The 21,617-nt window shown below is 39.1% G+C and overlaps 1 protein-coding gene across 2 annotated transcripts in view; it reads left to right on the plus strand.

The window, feature by feature from the left end:
- LOC147894296 (binding protein) overlaps positions 1–1,154 on the plus strand; it is a 254,131-nt gene extending 252,977 nt beyond the window's left edge. For both annotated transcript variants that reach the window (XM_087384649.1, XM_087384650.1), the window contains exon 42: positions 773–1,154. The gene's annotated coding sequence lies outside the window, so the exon portion shown is untranslated. The remainder of the gene's footprint in view (positions 1–772) is intronic.
- Positions 1,155–21,617: the final 20,463 nt, after the last annotated feature.

The following is a 21,617-nucleotide window of genomic DNA, read 5'->3' on the forward strand; positions in this document are numbered from 1 at the left end:
AGGCCATAATGCGCAGACTCTTCATCCTTGGGAAGCCATTTTCCCCCTAGCCACAATTAATGGAGGACATCCATCACCTTAAGGTTTTGGTGTTTTGGAAAAGTAGGGGATTCCTTGTTCTGCTGATAGGAGAGTAGGAGACGTGAGACATAAGGGAGGAGGGCTGAAAAAGGATATGTTCCCTCAAAAGATGCAAGGATGGCTTATATGAAAAGCAATGTAAAGGAGCATTCTTGCTTAGATGCGTTTGAAACAGGAAATAGCTCAAAGAGTATCTTAGCTGAATTTAACTGCTTGGCTATGGATTCCTTATGATGCCTAGTAATGGTTGCAACATTGGGCTCATGTGTCCAGACCACTTCTGCTTAACCTAAAACACCTAGCCAGAAAACGCAGATTGGATTTTACTTTAGAATGCTTCCATGGAATTCAAAAGGACCTTTGGTTTGGCTGTGACAGTGTGTGCACACTGATCATGCACCTGTATATTCTTTGAGACTTCTCTAAGTCACTACACTCAATATGTAGAGCACTGAGGGTAAGGTTTAAGAGGCAAGGAAGAAAGTGCTATACCAAGTCTATATTTGTAGAGACTATTGAATCATCCTTGCACTGGTGCATAGAATTGTGGCTTTGTTAGAATGGTATTATGGTCAAGGTCTGTCATGTGAGATGTGAGTCCATTGTCGAAACTGTTTGTTGAAGAACTTCTAGTATATTGATACACAAGATGAAATGTTGGTTCTGAGGTCTATTGTTGCCTTGCAAACAGGGAAATATACAGATATGAAGTGTCATCTCACTTCCTGAAAGATTGTAAGAATGGATTGCAATCAAAGTTTGTGAAGGCAAAATATGGTTTCTGTATATTATCATATTTCATTCAATGGAGTAAGTGGAGTCGAAACCAATGCTTCTCATTGGTTCAAATCTGTTGCAAGCACCCAGGCCTAGCAGGTTCTCTATAATGTGAACAAGATTCTCTCTTCGGGTGCTTTAATCTGGGGCAACTATTAAGGCCTTTGTGCTGCCAGTCAGGGATATTGTACATGCCCCATAAGGTGGATAACAAGCAGATCGCTTGCAATCACAGCCATTGAATGTAACCACCCCAATTTTTATGTATAAATCAATTCTTTGTGCCCATTTATTAGCGGAAGTGTCTATAAAAGTTGTTCAACAGGGACTGGAATATGTTTCATCTCATTTCAACGTTCCATTGGCCCATTCATGCACCATTCCTCCATTATATGTTTGCAGGTTGGTTCTTGGATTCCATGTGAATATCTTAGAGCAACTCTTGAACTTTGTTAAATAATGTATTCTATGGTTGTGGGTGGGATTGTGTATCAAATGGGTCCACCTTGAAGTCTTATATATATACATGCTGTAAACTCCTGCGTTAAAAAAAATGTGGCATTTTGAAGGTTTGGAAAGTATGTAGTGAAGAGTCATGTAGACAAAAGAGAGCACGTACAAGATACAAGGGTCGATGAGAAACGCCATCACGTCAACTAGAGTAAAGAAAATAGAGAGTACAAAGTACTTGTATCTAGACCTAGGACTAAGTGTCCTAGGTGTCACGTAGGACTAAGTGTCCTATGTGGCCTAAAAGGCCCTAACACTACAAGTGCCTATATTTATGCCTTAAGGCACATACCATGGCCTATAGGGCATCACTAGAACCAGGAGGAGATGGCCTACAAACCCCCCTCCATGGGATGGGCTGAAGTACTCTGGAAACGTCTCAGAATACGTGGTATTTTCTGGTCATGGTGGCACATGTTCATCCAAAAGGATATAGCCACCTATGAATGTACAAGGGATGTCAGATCATGTAACAAATGGAACCAAGTGTAAAGCCTGTCGAAAGACTTCGAACTTCGGACGAGGAAGTGCCTTTGTAAACATATCTGCTATGTTGTCCTTTGTGGGAAGATAGGACAATTCTATGTCTCCTACTGACAACCACTCCCGAACATAATGATAATGAACTTCAATATGCTTGGTACACACATGAAACACTGGGTTACGCGCAATGGCCAAAGCACTTTGGCTGTCAGTATAGACAATAGTGGAGGATGTCTAGCGAATACCAAGATCTGTAAGTAATTGTCGAAGCCAAACACACTCTACTGTAGCGGTGAAAGCTACCATGTACTCAGTCTCACAACTAGATGTGGCAATTGTTGGTTGCTTCTTGTTGAGCCAAGAGATACATGAATTGCCAAGCAAAAAACAATTACCAGTATGTGACACTCTGGTGTCGGAACATCTTGCCCTGTGTAAGCATGCATGGTAAGTGAACCATGATCACCATAGAAGAGGGCTAAATCCTAAATGCCTCTGAGATATCTGAAGACTCTCTTCACTGCCTGCCAATGCTGTGAACTGGGCATGTGCATGAATCTGCTGAGATGAGATACTGCATACTGTAAGTCAGGTCTGGTGTGACATAAATAAATAAGGCATCCAACAGCCTGCTGATAAAGAGTGATATCACATGGTGGGCTCTCATCATGAGCTGAGAATTTGAAGCCAGGGTCCATTGGAGTAGAGATTGGCTTGCAATCCTCAAACTGAAAACAATCAAGGAGCTGTACAATATACTTGGACTGAGACATCATGATACCTCCCTCAACATGAGCAAACTGAATGCCCAAATAATAGTGGAGCTGTCCCATGTCTGACATGTTAAAAATCTGTTGCAAATCAGCCTTGAAAGCTGTAATTTGCTGAGTATCTGGGCTCATGATGAGCATATCATCCACATATAAAATTAGTTCAAAAAAATCAGATCCACTCCCATGGATATAAAGAGTGGGTTCTGTGGGACTATTCTGAAAACCAAGGGATAGTAAGTGTGCATGAATTTTGGCATACCATGCCCTGGGTGCCTGCTTCAAACCATAAAGGGCTTTTCTAAGCCGGCATACCTTATTCTGAAATGCCCTGGGTGTCTGCTTCAAACCATAAAGGGCTTTTCTAAGCCAGCATACCTTATTTTCAGAATTAACAACCTCAAAGCCAAGAGGTTGTGTGACATATACTTCTTCCTGCAGATCCCCATGAAGAAAAGCAGTCTTGATGTCAAAGTTAGTGCACTTGCCAATGATGATGGGCTGCAATGGCAATGACACATCTAATGGTAGTAATCTTGGATGTGGGAGCAAATGTCTCCTCAAAGTCAATGCCTTGTTGTTAGGCATACCCTTTTGCAACAAGACGGACTTTGTATCGATCTATGCTGCCATCAGATTTCCTCTTTAATTTCTAGGCCCACCGGGTTCCAATGGCATGCTTGCCGGGAGGGAGATCTACTAATTCCTATGTGTCATTTTTAGCAATGGAATGTAACTCAGCTCTCATTGCATCCATCCACTCTTTGCTGTCAAAAGCATCTTTATGGCAGAGAGGCTCTTGATTGCAAGCTGTAGCAAGGAGTGCAAACTCAAGAAAGTGACCATGCTGTCTATTCCCTGACCTTGTCCGGGCAGCAAAAGGCCGATCTTATTTTGCTGTCCCTCAATGTATCAAGAAGCCATCTGGGAACTTGCCTTTGTTGTCTATTGACAGCTCTTTCTTCAATGATTGCATCATGAATAGTGGAATTATTTTGTGCTGGAAGAGAAACTTGCAAATCAGCATGGGTAGTTGCTGAGTATTGCTTGGTGGAGGGCGTGCAGGAGGCTAATGTTGCTGGTCAAAGTCCTCTTCTGAGGATGGCAGAGGTAACCAAGATTCAAAGGCATCAAACATGTCAACATCTGGCTTAGCTTTGCAGTCCACAAGAGGAGAATCTGAATGTTCAACAAAGATTACATCTCTACTGACAATAATCTTCCGAGTATTTGGTTGATATAATCGATACCCTTTGCTCTCCTGATTGTAACCAATAAATATGCATTTGATTGCCTTGTCATCAAGCTTATGTCTCAGTTGAGATGGTACATGAACATATGCAAGAGACCCAAAAACTCTCATGTGTGAAAGTAAAGGCTTCTTGCCTTTCCATGCTTCATAAGGTGTAACAATCTTCAATGCCCGTGTAGGTGATCTATTCAGCACATAGTTGGTACACATCACTGCATCAAGCCAAAATTTATTGGGCAAAGACTTGGCTTTAAGCATGCATCTGGCCATCTTCATTATGGACATGTTTTTCCTTTCAGAAATAAGATTCTGTTGAGTGTAAGGAGTAGTGCATGAGTGAATAATGCCCCGTGAAGACAAAAATGCATCAAACTCCTTTGACATATATACTCCTCCCCTATCTATGTTGAGGGTGACAAGCTTGCATCCTGATTCATTCTCAACTATATTTAGCCACCTCTGAAAGCATGAGAAAACTTCAGTTTTAGCTTTTAAAGGATATATCCAGCAATATCTTGTGAAATCATCAATGAGAGTCATGAAATATTTGTACCCTCCAATGGCATTTGTCCTCATTGGGCCACAGACATCACTGTGCACTAGTTGCAATTTCCTTTGTGAGAGTTTTGGACAATTCTTTTGAAAAGGAAACTGATGCATCTTACCCAAAAGACAACCCTCACACACATGTTTGGAAATTGTGTGAGTTTGAGGTACATCATTTGCCATCTGCTATGAATGTAGCTTGCTGAAAGCTATGAATCTGAAATAGCCAATGCTTCAACAGAAAGTGCAGCTGAGTGATGATCTAGGTGATAAAGCCTTTTTTGCAAAGTGCCAGTGAGAACTATGGCATTGTCATTACGAAGATCATAAACTAGGCATCTGTAGCCATCAAAAATAACTCTGAAACCTGAAGTGGCAATTGTGGAAATTAAAATCAAGTTGACTTCAATTCCAGGCACAAAAAGAACATTTGTCAGAGTGACAGGATGGCTTGAAATGGATGTGAGCTGCGCATCTCCAATTCCTTTTAGCATATGAAGCATTATTAGCACATGTGACAGTCCCCCCTTGAGGTGCATTAGCTAAAGAATGAAACAATTGTCCGCAAGATGTGACATGCTTGGAAGCACCACTATCAAAGTACCTGGACTGAGCATCATTACCAGTAAAGAATGCATCAGCTTTGGAGGGATCAAATGAGCAATGGATAGCCCATGCCCAATCATCCTGAAGAGCATGTGCATGTGAAGCATTTAATGTGGTACTGACAAGCTGTGAATTTGGCACCACCTCATCAATGTTGGCAAGTTGTTCCATGAGGTCCTTGACCTTTGTCAGATATGCATCCATAGAGTCACCTTCATTCATGCTCACTTCTTGTAATTGCCTTCTCAAATATGCAACACGTGCCTCATTGCGAATCTAATAGAGAGAAGCCAATTTATCCCAAGCATCCTTTGTTGTCCTGCAATATCGGATGTGTGGAATAATGATTCTCTTGCATGATAAAGCAATACATGAATGTGCATTTGCATCTCTTGCATCCCATCTTGTCTATTCCTGAGTTGGAAGAGTAGTAGCAGGAGTGCTACAGTCACCTTCATTCATGCTGACTTCCTGTAATTGCCTTCTCAAATATGCAACACGTGCCTCATTGCGAATCTAATAGAGAGAAGCCAATTTATCCCAAGCATCCTTTGCTGTCGTGCAAGACCGGATGATTCTCTTGCATGATAAAGCAATACATGAATGTGCATTTGCATCTCTTGCATCCCATCTTGTTTGTTCTTGAGTTAGAAGAGTAGCAGCAGGAGTGCTAGAGGATGAGGCATCAGGAGGAGTACCCCCTGCAGAGGGACCAGTAGTAGAGGCAACCACTGTAGCATTGGCTGACCTCAGATCAACCCCAGAAACAATATTCCATAAATGCTTTGCAATTAGAATATGTTTCATAAGATAAGACCACATCGGATAGTTAGTGTCATCCAACTTATCATCTTCACGAAGAACGCCAAATAGATCTTGATTATTCCCAGCCATAGCACAAGTGAAACCCTGAAAGAGACCTGAAAACCCAAAAGCCTCAAGGCTATCACTGCAAAAAGCTAGCTGTCCAAAAATGACTACAAATATTTGCAAATTTCTAACCCAAATCAAAAGGGCAAATGCAGATCTGGCCCAAATGTGACTGTGGCAGGCAATGTTCACTGCAAAAACAGCAAATCTGGCAAAAGCCCCAAATTTACTGGAGGCAAATAGGCCAAAAAGAGGACAAATGCAGAAAAGCCCCAAATTTTGCTAAAACTTTTACAAATGTGACTCAATGTATGCGAATATGACTTAATGTCCTGCAAATGTGACTCAATGTTCTCCAATCTGTCCCAATGTATTGGAATCAAAAGAGAAATTGCAGACCAAATCCCAAAAAATAGCCTCAAGGCTTGCAACTATAGAATTAGGACTTGCTGTCCACAAATTGACTGCAAATGTGCACCTGTACTGAAATCCCGAGAATAGGACGATCTGTACTAATAGAATGTATGACTGTACAGTAGTTGTACGGAGGCTATACGGATCAGGTGTGCTGAATCCAATGTACGATTGTACGGTACGAATAGTACGATCTGTACTGATGCAGGTACGAGGTTGGTATGTTGGTACGGAGACTGTACGGATGTAGGTACGAGGTTGGTATGCAGGTATAGTGCTTGTACGGAGACGTACGTAGTGTAGTACAGAGCAGGTACAAATGTACGATGACGTAGGTACGGAGTTGTACGGCGACTACACAAGGCAGGTATGTACGACGAGTGTATGCAACGCAGGTACGTATGGCGACGCATATATGACCGTACTAGATCTGACGCAGGATCCGTACGTGTCTGTATGAACGTCCGTATAGTTGTACGGATTGTACGGAAAGGGTGCACAGGAAGAAAAATCCCTGCTCTGATACCACTAAAGGGTCACATAGACAAAAGAGAGCACGTACAAGGTACAAGGGTCGATGAGAAACGTCGTCACGTCAACTAGAGTAAAGAAAATAGAGAGTACAAAGTACTTGTATCTAGACCTAGGACTAAGTGTCCTAGGTGTCACATAGGACTAAGTGTCCTGTGTGGCCTAAAAGGCCCTAACACTACAAGTGCCTATATTTATGCCTACAAGGCACATACCATGGCCTATAGGGCATCACTAGAACCACCAAGAGATGGCCTACATGTAGGTTAATTCACTGACGTGAATATACTTAGAAACATTTCATGGATGTTTGAATATATTTTTGTATCTTCATCCTAAATTCATCTATGGTGAATGGATCAAGAATAGGCCATTCTATACTATGAAAGAGAGAAGAGGTAGAAGGGAAATGCTTCCAAATGCTTGATCTCTTCAAGGAACCTGATAACATGCATGATTCAAAAAAAGCTCCTAATTTTATTAAGGAGACCAAACTAAGTCCTTGGAACATCAACCCCTCAATAGCTGAATGGAAAGCTTGAAATGTACCTGCTAGACTCTCCACAGGAAAATTTTCAATCTTGGTGAAGGAAATATATCTACATAGATAGCCAAGCAAGAGAGTTGTTCTCTCGCTCTCCCTCTCTCTCTCTCTCATAGTTGCATATGAAACGCGTTTAATACAAGTATGAAACCCAGTATGAAATCCATTTCATACAACCCCAATTATTGATAGACAGTACTAGGAGGATTCAAGATCTTTGGTTTCCATTTGTAGTTTGACCTTTTTACCTTCATGGTCCATGGAGGTCTTGGGAAGATCATTGATGACTCTAGTTTTTTTAATGATCAGTATGCAGTATGTATGATTAGTATGATCAGGATTCAGTATGGATGTGTGATGATGATCGTTGAGTATTCTAGTATGTGTGATCATTGATGACTCTAGCTTTTTGTATGATCGAGATTCAGTATGTATGGTGCTCATACTTGATATGTATGTTTTTTGTATCATGTCGGCACTATGGAGTCACTTACAATCTTTATTTGCACATTTTTGTATATGGCATGATGCATACCCTAGGTATAAATGCACATATTTTCACATTCCGAATGAAACCCCTTTCATTCATTTTTCGAAACCCATTTCAAACCTCCCATTTCAAAAACTTCTGGCAACTATGCTCTCTCTCATCGCCTGTTCCTTACACAATGCCACCCTACATATCCTCCCACATACCATGCGCCCACCACCCCTTGTCTCGGTACCCTCCAACGGATGGTACGATGATGAGTGTAAGACTCTCCATCGACAACTCAAATTCGAAAGTAAGCACCTTCTCTCGACGCAAACGACGACAGTATATATATAGCACCTTCTCTCGATGCGAACGACGACGGTATATATACACACACACATACACTGTGTCGTCTTTGGATTCATATTTATGTAATCCGAAAACATTAGATGTAGATCTTCCTTTCAGGTGAGAGATACTCTTTTGTAATGCAGGGATGTTGCAAATCCAGCTTGGTAGGCAGTTTTAGGGGCAAGGATGCATCTTATATATAGATCTTGTTAGTTCAAACATTCTTTTGCTACAAATGATTCATCAAAATGAACTATTGCATAATTCATTTAAGAATTAGAATCTATAGCACTCAAATTTAAAATGAGCACGTCTGCCCTCTGCCTAATTTCTGATGTCTCCTTCCTTCTGCCCCACCCCTTCTATCTTGTCCCCTTTCGCCCCTCCCTTTTCGCCTCCCCTCTATTGTCTCCTCCCCACCCCTCCCCTTTGCTTCTCTCTCCTCCCCCTCCGACTCTCCCCATTGCTACCTCCCTCCTTGCCCCTCCCCCTCAGCCTCCCTTGCTGCTAGCTCTTCCCATTCTGCCTCGCTACCTACCTGTTGCCCCTTCCCTCTCTTGTTGCCCCCCCTCCCTCCCCCCTTTGCCATTCTAGTCTTCTATTGCAAGTGACTGACAGATCTTAAATTTGTTTGTCGGCCTTCCATGATTGGCGAATGGCTAGCCAATCCTCATCCCTTACCACCAATTGCGAGAACATGCATATTTTCTAAAGACAAGTTGCTACAGCTTCAAAAGGATGCAAAGTTTAAGAGCTTGACTATCCTTTTTGCATGCATACATGGATCCCACCCTTTTAGGACTCGAGCAAGGACTGAGTAGTTATTGCCTCACCCCTTGCCTTTCAAATGTTTGTTTATTCAAGTGTGGTTTCTTTTAGGTGGTTTTTTATTCTCTTGGAGTCATGAGTATAGTGCTCAAGGCTACCCCCTAACACTTCATTCCTAGAAGATCTTTTCTTTGACCTTTCTCAGATGGGTCAATTCACTCTTTATCAAGTTCCCTGGTTGCCTCTGCTCTACCACTGACTCCTTGCCACAATTGAAGCTTCCTTTGGGTTGGTCACAAAGATTCCCTCTCTCACCGGTTTACCCTCTTTCACAAATGGTGACTATCAAGTCTGATGGAGTCTCCAAAGAGATCATCATGTCTAGCAACAATTTATTTGATGACTATTATGCTCCAGCATTTGCATGGCTCTCTTCTTCATGGTTGCGGCATGCAAGACCAATGTCAGATTTTTAGAATCTTTGGGCACTTCAATAGAGATTGCCCAAAGGAGAAGAGAAGAACCCAAGAAGTGTTCTGGTGTGACCCTTTCTCAACAGAGCGTTCCTTCAAAAGGTGCCACACCTCACTAGGTTGCAAATAGAGCTAAAAGAATGACAAAGATTTGGCAAGCTTCAATTGTTATCTTTTAGAAGTTGCCTATCCACTTCAAGGAAACCTACTATTGTGTTTATCTACTTAAAGGACAAGATATGTTGCAGCATGGCTTAAAAACTTTGAAAGATTATCATCAAATTGCAAATTATGATGTACACTACAAGATTTGAGATATCAAAGTTCAACTTGTTGGCATTGACAAATGTGTTAAAGACTCCAAAGTCATCACTTGAAAAATACGAGATTTGTTGCCATCAATTTGTGAATTCATTAATACTAAAAGGACTTGACATTTCATATTTGATTGGGCAAAAAAAAGATATCATGTTCAATCATCACACGCTTAGAGATCAATTACTTGATTCAATAGAGGTAAAGTTATATATATATATATATATATAGTGAACAAGGTACACCGGTCTCATTTCAATAGAAATGATCAGAAAGAGCAAATAGTGCTGATTCGAAAAATGTTGATTGAGATGCTTCATTATTCAATATAATTATGATGTTGCGAGTGATGCTTGGTACAAAAATTCTAGAGGTAGTAAGTATGTGACAAGTAAAAATTTGGTTTTTATCATGTCAAGTTGCAAATGGAAATTAAAATATCACATTACTCAATAATGCATAAAGAAAAAATATTGGTTACATAAATTCTAGAGGTAGTAAGCATGTGAAGTAAAAATTTGGTTTTTATCATTTCAAGTTGCAAATGAAAATTAAAATATCACATTACTCAATAATGCATAAAGAAAAAACATTGGTTTCAAGATAATTGTGAATCTATGAACGTTGCAAGCGAAGCTTAGCACATAGCTTTTGGAGCTAGTAAGCAAAAAATGTTGGATTTTATTATTTCAAGTTGCAAATGGAGCTTGAAATATCACATTCCTCAAGAATACATAAAGACTACTTTAGTCCAAAAGTTATGTAACAATCATGCAAGTACGAAAAAGCAGCTTGATGATGTGCTTTATCGTGATGGTATTGACAAAAAACTTAGTTAGTGCTTTGACTCAAAGCAAAGAGACTTTTTTTTTACAATAGAAACTTTTTAAATTTTCCAAGCTTAAAAGGGATCCAAAAGTTAGAGAAGAACGTGAAGAAAATGATTGGCTCAAACTCCATCCATTCTTCCTAAAGTCAAAATTCCATAAAATGCATGAAATTTTTTGGTGTGCAATAACTCAAAGTTTATCTTTTATGTACATAAGACATCTCAAAAGGTATTGGAGCAATTGAGCCATTGTAGCATATTTATTCAAATGTTTATGGACCAATGACAACTATTTCAATTGGCAAAGCCTAATACTTTGTTACTTTTGTTGATGATTTTTGTAAGGAAAATTGTGTGGCCTTACCACCATAATTGTATTCCCCACAAACTTCATTGCCTTCAATAACTCAAGGCTTTTACCAACTCTAGCTGGCCATTGGAGTGAAAAATGACCATAGATCGATAGAAGGAATCACAAGATAATATGGCCTCTGCACAATTTAAGTGGCATTAAGTGGAAGGGCCTTGCAACTCATTGCTTAACTTAAGGAACTTTATTCATTCCATACTCTAAAATTAGTGAACATGGCCTCCTTGTTGCAAAAAGTCTTAAGAAATGAGTGTGTGTATGCATGATTGATTACAGGTGTTAAAGTAAGAGTCAGGGTGAGTGTAAAGATGACAATGATGATGCATGTGTGCATTTGCATCTGCGTCATGAGGGTGAGGATGAGGGTGAATGTCTCTCATCAATCTCAAATTTTAATTATGAAAGAAAATTTCCTTGAGTTCTCAATTTCTTATCCTCATTTTAGTGTTGAAAGCCTCTTCAATTCCTCTTCTTTAAGGTCATGATCACTATGACGAGTCTCAAGCTCGAGGATCAAAGGGATTGCCTTTGTAAATTTTGGTTTGAAGTTGGACATAGCACCCTTATGCAGGCTTTGTAGTGGGCTTCCATTGAGCATCTCCATTATGGCTCAAATTGATACTTTGCCTTTGTGAGGTTTGTGAGGAATTGAGGATGTTCCAAAAAGAAAAATCAACCTCTTTTTCATGCTCTGCACGCTTGTCACATCACGCATAGATTTCAACACTTGTATCACATACTTTTTAGCCTCATCATCAAATCTACTTCTTCCACATTCAAGCCTCTACATCTACGCATCTAACCTTTCACCTAAAAGGAACAAAAGGAAAAGAAACTATTTCTCGCTTTTCATTACTCGATAATTGATCTAGATCTAGATTAGCATAGATTAGTTTATTGTAGAGGAGACAACTCCAAAGCATCCAATCGAAGCCATGCCCAAAAATTCTTGACTAGTTCCAACTTGGAGTCATGCCTTGCTCACATGCAGTTTCACATCATCACATGTCCTAAAACCTGACCACCTATAGATCAATGTGAGTAGATTTGAAAGGTTCAAAGGTATTGGTATTTAGTTCAATGGGCAGATTGTACATCATTTTATTTTTAAACTTCACATTGCCTCTATTGTAAAGCCTTATTGGCTATTTTTTGGCATTTGAGCAAATTATTTTGAGACTTCTAAAGCCTCTTGGCTATTCTCTACATCATTTTTCACATAATCCTTGTAACAGATTGGATATCTATTTCCGTTCTATCTTCACTAGCAGTTTAGGTTGCAGTTGATTCAAACAGCGTTTTTCACAGGCATTTTGAGTACTATTTTGCATCATGTCTACTATGAGCAACCTCAATTTGGAGGCATCTACTAAGCTCGACAACTCCAATTACGGCACATGGAAATATCGAAAGGAGAAAATTCGTGTACTTCAAGACAAATGGGAGTAAATAGATGGATCTACACCTTGATTATCTAGTGAACCAGCAGCAACTACCACCATTGCTAGACCACAAGCAGAAGGGTCTACACCTACACAAACGGTGTCCACACCTATAGTAGATCCTTCCATTTCCCAAGCACAAGCAAAATGGGACAAGAAAGACAAATATGCATATCATTTGATTAAGAAAAATGTGCAAGATGCCATGCTTGGCCAACTCAACACAATGAATACATCCAAAGAAGCATGGAATATGTTTGCAGCTCTTTGTGAGTCTAAGAATACATCCAAGATTCTCACACTGAGAAACTAGATCAACCAGAGTTTTTGCAATAGCAATGAAATGGGTCATGCTGATGTACTCAAAATCAAGGATTACAACAATCAAGTTGCAGAGCAGCTAGAGAGACTATGAATCTCATAGAGATGGTTCAAATCATCTTAAATGGACTAGGAGAGGGATATGAGAATCTAGCCCATAGTATTACCATTCAAAGGAAATTCCAACACTGGAATAATTACAATCAGTGTTACTTGGTGAAGAACTCAAGACTCAGACCATTTAACTATGGAAAGGTCATTCCAATGATCAAGCATGCATCAAAATCAGCATCAACAACAATATCTGTAGCTGCATTAGCATCGGCATCCAAGAGGAAATAATTCCAATAGAGGGAGATTTCAAGGAAGAAAGAATGCATCACCAACATGTCAAATGTTCAGTGCAACTATTGTCATAAGTTTGGACAATATGAAAGAGATTGCCACAAGAAATGGTATGACCAAGGAAGTCAATCTAGCAACAAAAGAGGGAATTCCATGGAAGAGTAAATCACCGTAGTGGACATCCAAGTCACAATCATTATGCCAATGAACCTAACACAATTTATCTTGCAAGTGAGGATGTGAAGAAGACTAACACAGTATACATTGACATTGATTGTAGTTCTAGGGGGGAATGCAGCTATCAAGTTGATCAGGTTAGATCAAGATCATCGATACATAAATAGTGGTGCATAATTAGACATGACAAAGCATCAAAAATGGCATTAGAAGGACCAAAGAATGTTATCTACATTGCAGATAACACAGCAAATCTAGTTCACGGGAAAGGCATTGTCCCTATGAACTATTTCACTAGTACAAAAGGATTGGTAGTGAAAGATGTACTCTATGTTCCAAAGCTCAGTAGGAAAATTTTCTTGGTTGGACAAATGATGGAACACAACTCTACAGTCATCTTTTATGAAGATGAATGCACAATCACGGATAAATCCAGAGGATATCATCTAGTGGAAAAAGTAGTCAAGGAAGGATGCTTATTCAGGATGCTAGCTTCAGTACCAAACTTGCATGCCATGTCAACCCAACAACACCGATGCCACTTTCCATGCAGTATGGCACAAGAGATATGGACATGTCAATTTCAAAAGCTTGATGCAATTGAGAAACCAGAATATGGCACTTCGCATTCCTAAACTATAATTTCTTGGAAAAGCTTGCGAAGCACATTGCTTCAGCAAACAAAAGAGAACCAATATTGGCAAAAGAACCTCTCAAGCAATATATATTCTTGATTTGATGCATACAAATGTATCGGGTTATGCACAAACCCTTAGCATCAATGGTTCCCTTTACTACTTGACTTTCATCAACAACTAAAGTAGATATTATTGATCTCACGTAAATGCATCACGGTTGGCTACAATGAAGAGAGCAAAGCATACAAGTTATATGATCCCATCAATTAACAGGTCATAATCTCTAGAGATGTAATCTTTGATGAAGAATCAGAATGGAAAACATCAATAAATCGAACATGGTCACTCCAATTACTCAGTCACCTATAGAGAATGTTGATGAAGAAGAGCAAGGATTGCTCTTATGACTACCATCACGGCTACAAAATAGCCAATGTACTTTGAGGATGTAGTTGATAAGCTGGAATGGCAAACTACTATGAACGAAGAAATGGATGCTTTGTATAACACTTGGGATTATGTGACCTTCCACCAGGAAATAAGGCAATTTCAAACAAATGGGTTTGTGAAGTGAAGTACAATCCAAATGGAAACATTGAAAGATACCAAGCTTGATTAGTTGCAAAAGGTTTTGCACAACAATACGATCAAGATTATGATGAGACTCATGCTCGAGTAGCAGAGATTGATTCCATAAGTTTTTTTATATCACTAGCCACACTCAGTAGATGAAATGTGTACTAGGTAGATGTAAAAAATCCTTTTCCCAATGGTGACCTAGACGAAGAAGTCTACATGCATCAACAACCAACAAGGTATGTTGAACCAAGGAAAGAGCATCAAGTTTGCCATCTCAAGAAAAGTCTCTACGGCTTAAAGCAAGCACCTAGTACTTGTTACAGTAGAATTAACAAGTATTTTGCTAATCTCAAACACATGAATTCCAATTCAAATCATACTCTCTACTATAAAGTTCAAGGGGAAGAAATTACTATTGCACTTTTGTATGTAGATGATCTGATCGTGATAGGAAGCAATGAAAGCTTCATCAAGAAAGTGAAACAAGAATTGTTTGTAGAGTTTGACATGAAAGATCTTGGACTTATGCACTATTATCTTGGAATCAAGTTCGGAGAGACTCAGACACAACACATTCATGAGCCATCACAAATATCTAGATAGACTCCTAAAGAAGTTTCATATGGAAGATTGGAAGATTGCATCCACACCCATGGATCAGAGGATGAAACTTACAAAAGATCTAGAAAATCCTACACCAATCACAAGACTACATCAATTGGATCTCTTATATATTCGACTGTCACAAGACCAGATATTTATTATGAAGTAATTTCACTTGCATAATTTATGGCAAATCTAAAACAATCTCATTGAAATGCAGCCAAGAGAGCCTTAAGATACATTAGAGGTACAAGACACTTTGGAATAGAATACAAAGAAATTCATCCAAGGTTGCATGGATAATGTGACAGTGACTATGTAGGAGATTAGGATATCCACATAAGGGTATGCATTTTTCCTTGGTCAAGGTTCTATATCATGGTTGTCAAACAAGCAGCCACAACTGTTTCTTTGTCTTTAACAGCAGTAGAATATAGGGCACTCACAACAGGTGCATTTGAGGCTATATGGCTTAGAAGAGTATTGTTAGAAATAGATGACTTTGATTAGTCAAGGCCAACCACAATATACTGCGATAATCAATTGGCTTAAGCATTAGCCAACAATCCAATATATCACTCTAGGACAAAGCACATTGATGTCAGAGAGCACTTAATCAAAGAAATATGTTACTTGGTGACATCATATTGCAACGTTGTGACAGCAAAGAGAATGTTGTAGGTATCTTTGTCAAACTGACGTAGAGCAGGAACATTCCCATTAAAGGGGTGTGATGGAATGTAATTCTCAATCCTTCTTCCATTCCCCATAATCACCATCTTGAGGAGAGAAGGTCTATTTCATGATGTTGATCTTCAGGGAAGGTGTTGAGCATAAGAGCAGTATATGCAAGCCATGCATACCAGTGTAGGTGGATACAAAGAAGCACTTCCTATGTACTTGCCCCACCTACTATGAGATCCAATGAGGGTACCACTATTTCTTTTAGGAGAGACACAGGTTTGGGCCACTCCCTTGATTGATCCACTTCCAAGAATAGATATGCATCAACCTCTTTTTAATGGAGATGCGATGACACAAATAGACCTTGTTGCAATAGATTAGACAGTAGGAGGTGATAGTACCCATAGGAGGCTGATCAAGCACAATGACACATCACTGAATCTTATGCCTTTGAGTTAGCTCCAAGACACAGTCCTCTTTTTGATGGAGATGCGGTGACATTGATAGACCTTGTTGCAACAGATTAGACAATAAGGGGTGATAGTGCTCATAGGAGCCAGATCGATCACAATGAAGTAATGATTTGCATATTTACTTAAGCATATCACATATTTCATTTTTGGACATGTGTCAATGTAGTACACATGCTTTTTTGATGGCTCTTAAGGCTCAACACATGCACCGATGCTGGAAATCTACTTGGAGATGTAACATAATATGTTCAAACATATTACATCACAATGACTGCACATTCCCTTTAATATGCATTATTACAATATGAAGTCATCACACTTAGTCACATACGTACAAAACAACATGCACCATATTGTAAAAGTGATCTAGTGATTAGCTAAAGTGATTAATGCACATATTCATGCATGTGTAGTGGTTATGATCATTAGCTAGACCATTAAACTAACTTAAGGTGCATACTTTGATCTTTATAGTTGATGTTTGATGCCGGACCTAAACTCGATGGCTAAATTGATGCTTGGTGTTTTATAGTTGATGTTTGATACCTGATGCAATCTAGATGTCTAAATTCTTATGATCATTAGCTAGACCTTTCCCCTAACTTACGTCAGTCTCTTTATACTTGAAGTTTGATATTGACCTAAACCTGATGCCTAATTCTCAACTTTTTCCTCTCTCAAGAAAAAAATAGGTACACATCATAAACTTTCAAAAATATCAAAACAAAGAGAAGAGCCATGGATGCCTCTCAAATCTAGGTTTTGTAATAAAAAATCTTGCATGTAGATCCTAATATATGCAAGGACTAGAATATCTCCTATCAAGAAATAGCTTTCTACCACAGTGAATGTATGTGTGTATATGCTTACCTTTGAATTTGATTTAATCTACACCTAACCAAAAATATATGTAACCAAATGTAGATTCTAATATATGCCAAGATTAGTCTATCACATATTGTGCAATAAATCTAGATTAATGCAATGACTGTGACACACACACTCGCATTTTTATCTGCCTACTAGATATAGAGCTTAATAAATGACATATACTTTGAAGATGCCTTTTATTCCTATCATAGCGCATACAGATCTAGGTGGTCTTTTTTGCCCATTATAAGGGAAATGGATTACCATAGAATATTGTATTGTAAAAGGTTTTCTATAAAAGTAGAGTAGTTCTTCCCATTTCTATTTCTTTTATAGAATTCCATTTTTCAAATAAGTATATGTTGCAGATATTCAAGTTCAAGCATTCAAATTCAAGCCGAGCTGACCAGGTGACAACTATGTCACGGAGTTGTCCAGATGACAACCATGTCACCGGTTCGACTAGGTGATAACTATGTCAGGGAGCTGTCTAGATGACAGCCATGTCACCGGGTGACGACTATGTCAGACAACTGACCAGGGTGACAACTATGTCAGACAGCTCACTAGATGACAACTATGTCAGACAGCTCACCAGATGACAACTTATCAAGCTAGATGTAAAATTATGAGTGAAAAGTAGATTGGAGTATCGATACGATTGAGGGAAGAGAGTACGACAAGGAGAATTATCTTGGGCTTAGCAAGTTAATATGGAGTGGAATTTTAAAGGGCCTACAATGGAAAAAAGAGAGAATGGGTTAAGTGGAAGAAAAATTCAATTATAGTCATAAGAATTTCCAAGTCAATTACAATCGAAGAGAACATGAGCATTTCCAAGTAAACAATGGGATGAAACAAATTTTTTATTTTAATCATGAGGAAATAAGGGGTAAGTAAGTTTTAGAACTTAATAAATAAAAAGTGAGAGAGGAAAAGTAGAACTAATAAATAAAAGGTTAGAACTAATAAAAGGTTAGTGGAAGATGAGAGGGGGAGGGGAGGAAGGGTACATAAGTTTTTGAACTAATAAAAAGGTTAGAGAGAACTAAAAAGCTTGTGGGATATGAAAAGAGGCGGGGGGGAAGAAAGGGGGGTCTATACTAGATGTATGGTAAAAAAAGAAATGAATACATTAAGGGAAATAGGGGATTTTTTAAGATCAAGAGCTTAAAAATAACTAAAGAATAAAAGTTAGAAGTATTGAATAAAATATTAGTGAAAGATGAGAGGGGTGTTAATTATATTTGAAGAAATAAATAAATGGGTTAGATAAACAAATGAAAAGAGGGGGGGGGGGCGGGGAGGGGGGGGGTATATAAGGGGGAGGGGGAGGACTTAATGTAAGGGGATAAGTGACATGTAGAGAGTAGCTATACGTGTGAGAAACGAGCTATGCATGTTTGTAGATGAAGAAAGCAAGGAACGACTACCACCTCAGATTCCATCGCATGCACCTCGGTGTGGAGGCGAATGAGAAGAATGGGTTGAGGCGACCCTGAGATAGAGGACAAATAGGACAATTAGGTTAGTGAGGTCACGGCTGGAGACATGCTGTGGTAGCAATGGCGGAGGCAATAGTGGAAGCAGAGCAAGTTTAAGGTGAAGTGGTGATGCGAGTCAGTATAGCAAGCAAGTAGCGAGATGGAGCAAATGGGTGTTGGATCAGTCAGGGATGGGACAGAAGGCTTGCGTATGCATAAGGGAGGGCAGAAGGAGGGGAGGGAAAATGAATGGGCAATGGACTAGACCAACAAGGAAAGAAAGAGAGATGATAGAGACCATAGATGCTACGTAGGAGAGGTGGAAGTTTAAGTAGTGGGGATAAACAAGTGGTTGGGGAGGGAAGCCAATCGACGAGACTACAAGGACGTGGGGTAGTCGAGGAGCCGACAGTTGACAAAGAGGAAGTAGTGCAGAAAGAGAAGTAGGGGGGGGGTTAGACAGACTAATTAGGTTAATTTAGGGAGGTATAGTTAGGGAGGGGGGTAAGGGGAGGTGCAAGTGAGAAAGAGGAGGTGTAACTAGGGAAGAAAAGGAGTGAGAATTGTGTGTGTGTGTGTGTGTGTGTGTGTGTGTGTGTGTGTGTGTGTGTGTGTGTGTGTGTGTGTGTGTGTAAATTAAAAAGTCCCATCAATAATTGAGCCATACAATCAAATCCATCAATTGGATAAAAAGTAAAAAAAGGAAAACATATAAGGAAAAATGTTTGAGACATCTAAGTTGAAAAATGCAACAACTAGAGTTTGCAAGAATTTTGATCAAAATTAAGAATTTTTAATAATATTGAGTTTTGCAAACATAATATTGAAAAAATATGTTGAATCCTCAGGCAGTCTAGGTTTCGAGGTCGAGGTCCACTTATCTACCACCATCCAAACAAACTAGGTGTTAGAACATCTTAGTTACATTTGGGTAGACAGGTAATGCATGTTTCCCCTGGCTTGTTATCTCTTTACCTAGGAATATAAACAAGCATATCGATTCTTAGATAATTTAAAAAAAAATTAAGCCACAAGTGAATTTTAAGTCACAAGTGGAGTAAGGAGCAAACGAGTGCATGGGTTGAGAAGGGATTAGAGGAGGTATGGGATGCTTAGTGGGCTTGGTGTGTGGGGTGGTTAAAAAGAGAGTGTAAAGGGGAGATCTCACAGGCGGTACATAAAAGAATAATTCATAGTTGGGGAAGCATACATGTGTGTGTGTGTGTGTGTGTGTGTGTGTGTAAAGAAATAAGTGCCTGAGTATGTGAGATACATTTACTAATCAAAATAATTTTGTGTGTGTGTGTGTGTGTGTGTGTGTGTGTGCGTGGCCCACCCCCAACCCAGAGGGTAAGACTACATAGTGGGGAGTAAGCCCACCATGTGGAACTTACTCCGCATCTACTGATAATAAGTGAATAAAAGTGGATCTGTATGATAAGTATCAAAATGAAAAAATGATGCCAATAGTAAATGTGTAAACCACTTTTGCAAATACATATAAAAGTTAGTAAAAAAATAAGGAGGATCACAAAATGACTAGGGATTATCCATGCTAAAGAATTATCCAATGGATGTGTATTAACTGTATGACACTAGCCCGACCAAAGGCTAGTTGGGAAATCAAAGTTTGTGTTTAGATTAAAAAGTCCCATCAATAATTGAGCCACACAATTAATTCCATCAATTGGATAAACAATAAAAAGATTAAAAAATGTTTGAGACATCTAAGTTGAAAAATGCAACAACTAGAGTTTGCAAAAATTTTGATCAAAATTAAGAATTTTTAATAATATTGAGTTTGACAAACATAATATTGAAAAAAGATGTCAGGTCCTCAGGCAGTCCAGGTTCTGAGATTGGTTTCCACTTACCTTCCACCATCCAAACAAACTAGTTGTTAGAGCATCATAGTAACGTTTGGGTATAGAGCTAATGCATGTGCTTGTTATCGCTTTACCTAGGAATATAGACAACCATATGGATTCTTAGATAATTTAAAAGAAAAATTAAGCCACAAGTGGAGTAAGGAGCGAATGAGTGCATCAGTTGAGAAGGGATTAGAGGATATATGGGACGATTAGTGGGCTTGGTGTGTGAGGTGGTTAGAAAGAGCATGTAAAGAGAGATTTCACGGGTGGTACATAAAAGAACAATTCATAGTTGGGAAAGTATACATGTGTGTGTGTGTGTGTGTGTAAAGAAATAAGTGTCTATGTGTGTGAGATAAATTTACTAATCAACTTTTATTCTATTGTGTGTGTGTGTGTGTGTGTGTGTGTGTACCCACCTTTACCCTATTAGGATACTCCACACTAGGTAAGACAGAAGGTCATCACCTTGTGTGATGACCTACTATCTACCCAAAAGGGGTTGAACTATCCAAAAGTCCAATTTAAGGGTTGAGAGAGAGACAAGTGAGCAAGAAGTGAGGATTTCAAGATTAAAAGCAAAGAAGTCAGAGTGAAGATTTAATGATAGTAATGCCAGGGAAAGGAAAGGAAAGAAGGGAGGGAAGGAAAAGGGGAAAGTGGGTTAATTTGAGAATTGTTTGGGATAGAAGAGTTTATGAAGTGGTGAAAATTGAATGGTTTAGTGGGAGAGACAGTATTGCTCAAGCGATCAATAAAGTGAGTCAAGAGACAAAAGAGCCATCATGACTTAAATGTACTATGTGCAACCGTCTAGAGTCGCAGGGGAAACCTGACTCTATGTGTGAAGACTCGACAAAATCCCGTTTCATAGTAAAATGAAAACAATTTTGGTAATGGACACAAAAGAGTAAACTACTAATTTAACAAAATTCTCTCAACATGTAGGTGAAACATTCACAAAAAAATCAAGAAGTGGACAAAATTGCTAAAAAGTTGTAAAAAGCATGACTACACAACAAGTTTTGCTCTGATAAGTCGTAGCAAGCATCACTTTTATTGAAGAGAGGAGTCTGCATATCTGCCACAATAAGAACCAGCTTTAAACTTAGTTGGGAAGACGTGTCATAAATATCCCTCCCTTGTTATCGAGGTCACAATAAAA

This window comes from Dipteris shenzhenensis, chromosome 14, assembly GCF_047967505.1.
Source record: "Dipteris shenzhenensis isolate YYH24624 ecotype China chromosome 14, Dip_SZ_1.0, whole genome shotgun sequence".
In the NCBI taxonomy this organism is placed as follows: Eukaryota; Viridiplantae; Streptophyta; class Polypodiopsida; order Gleicheniales; family Dipteridaceae; genus Dipteris; species Dipteris shenzhenensis.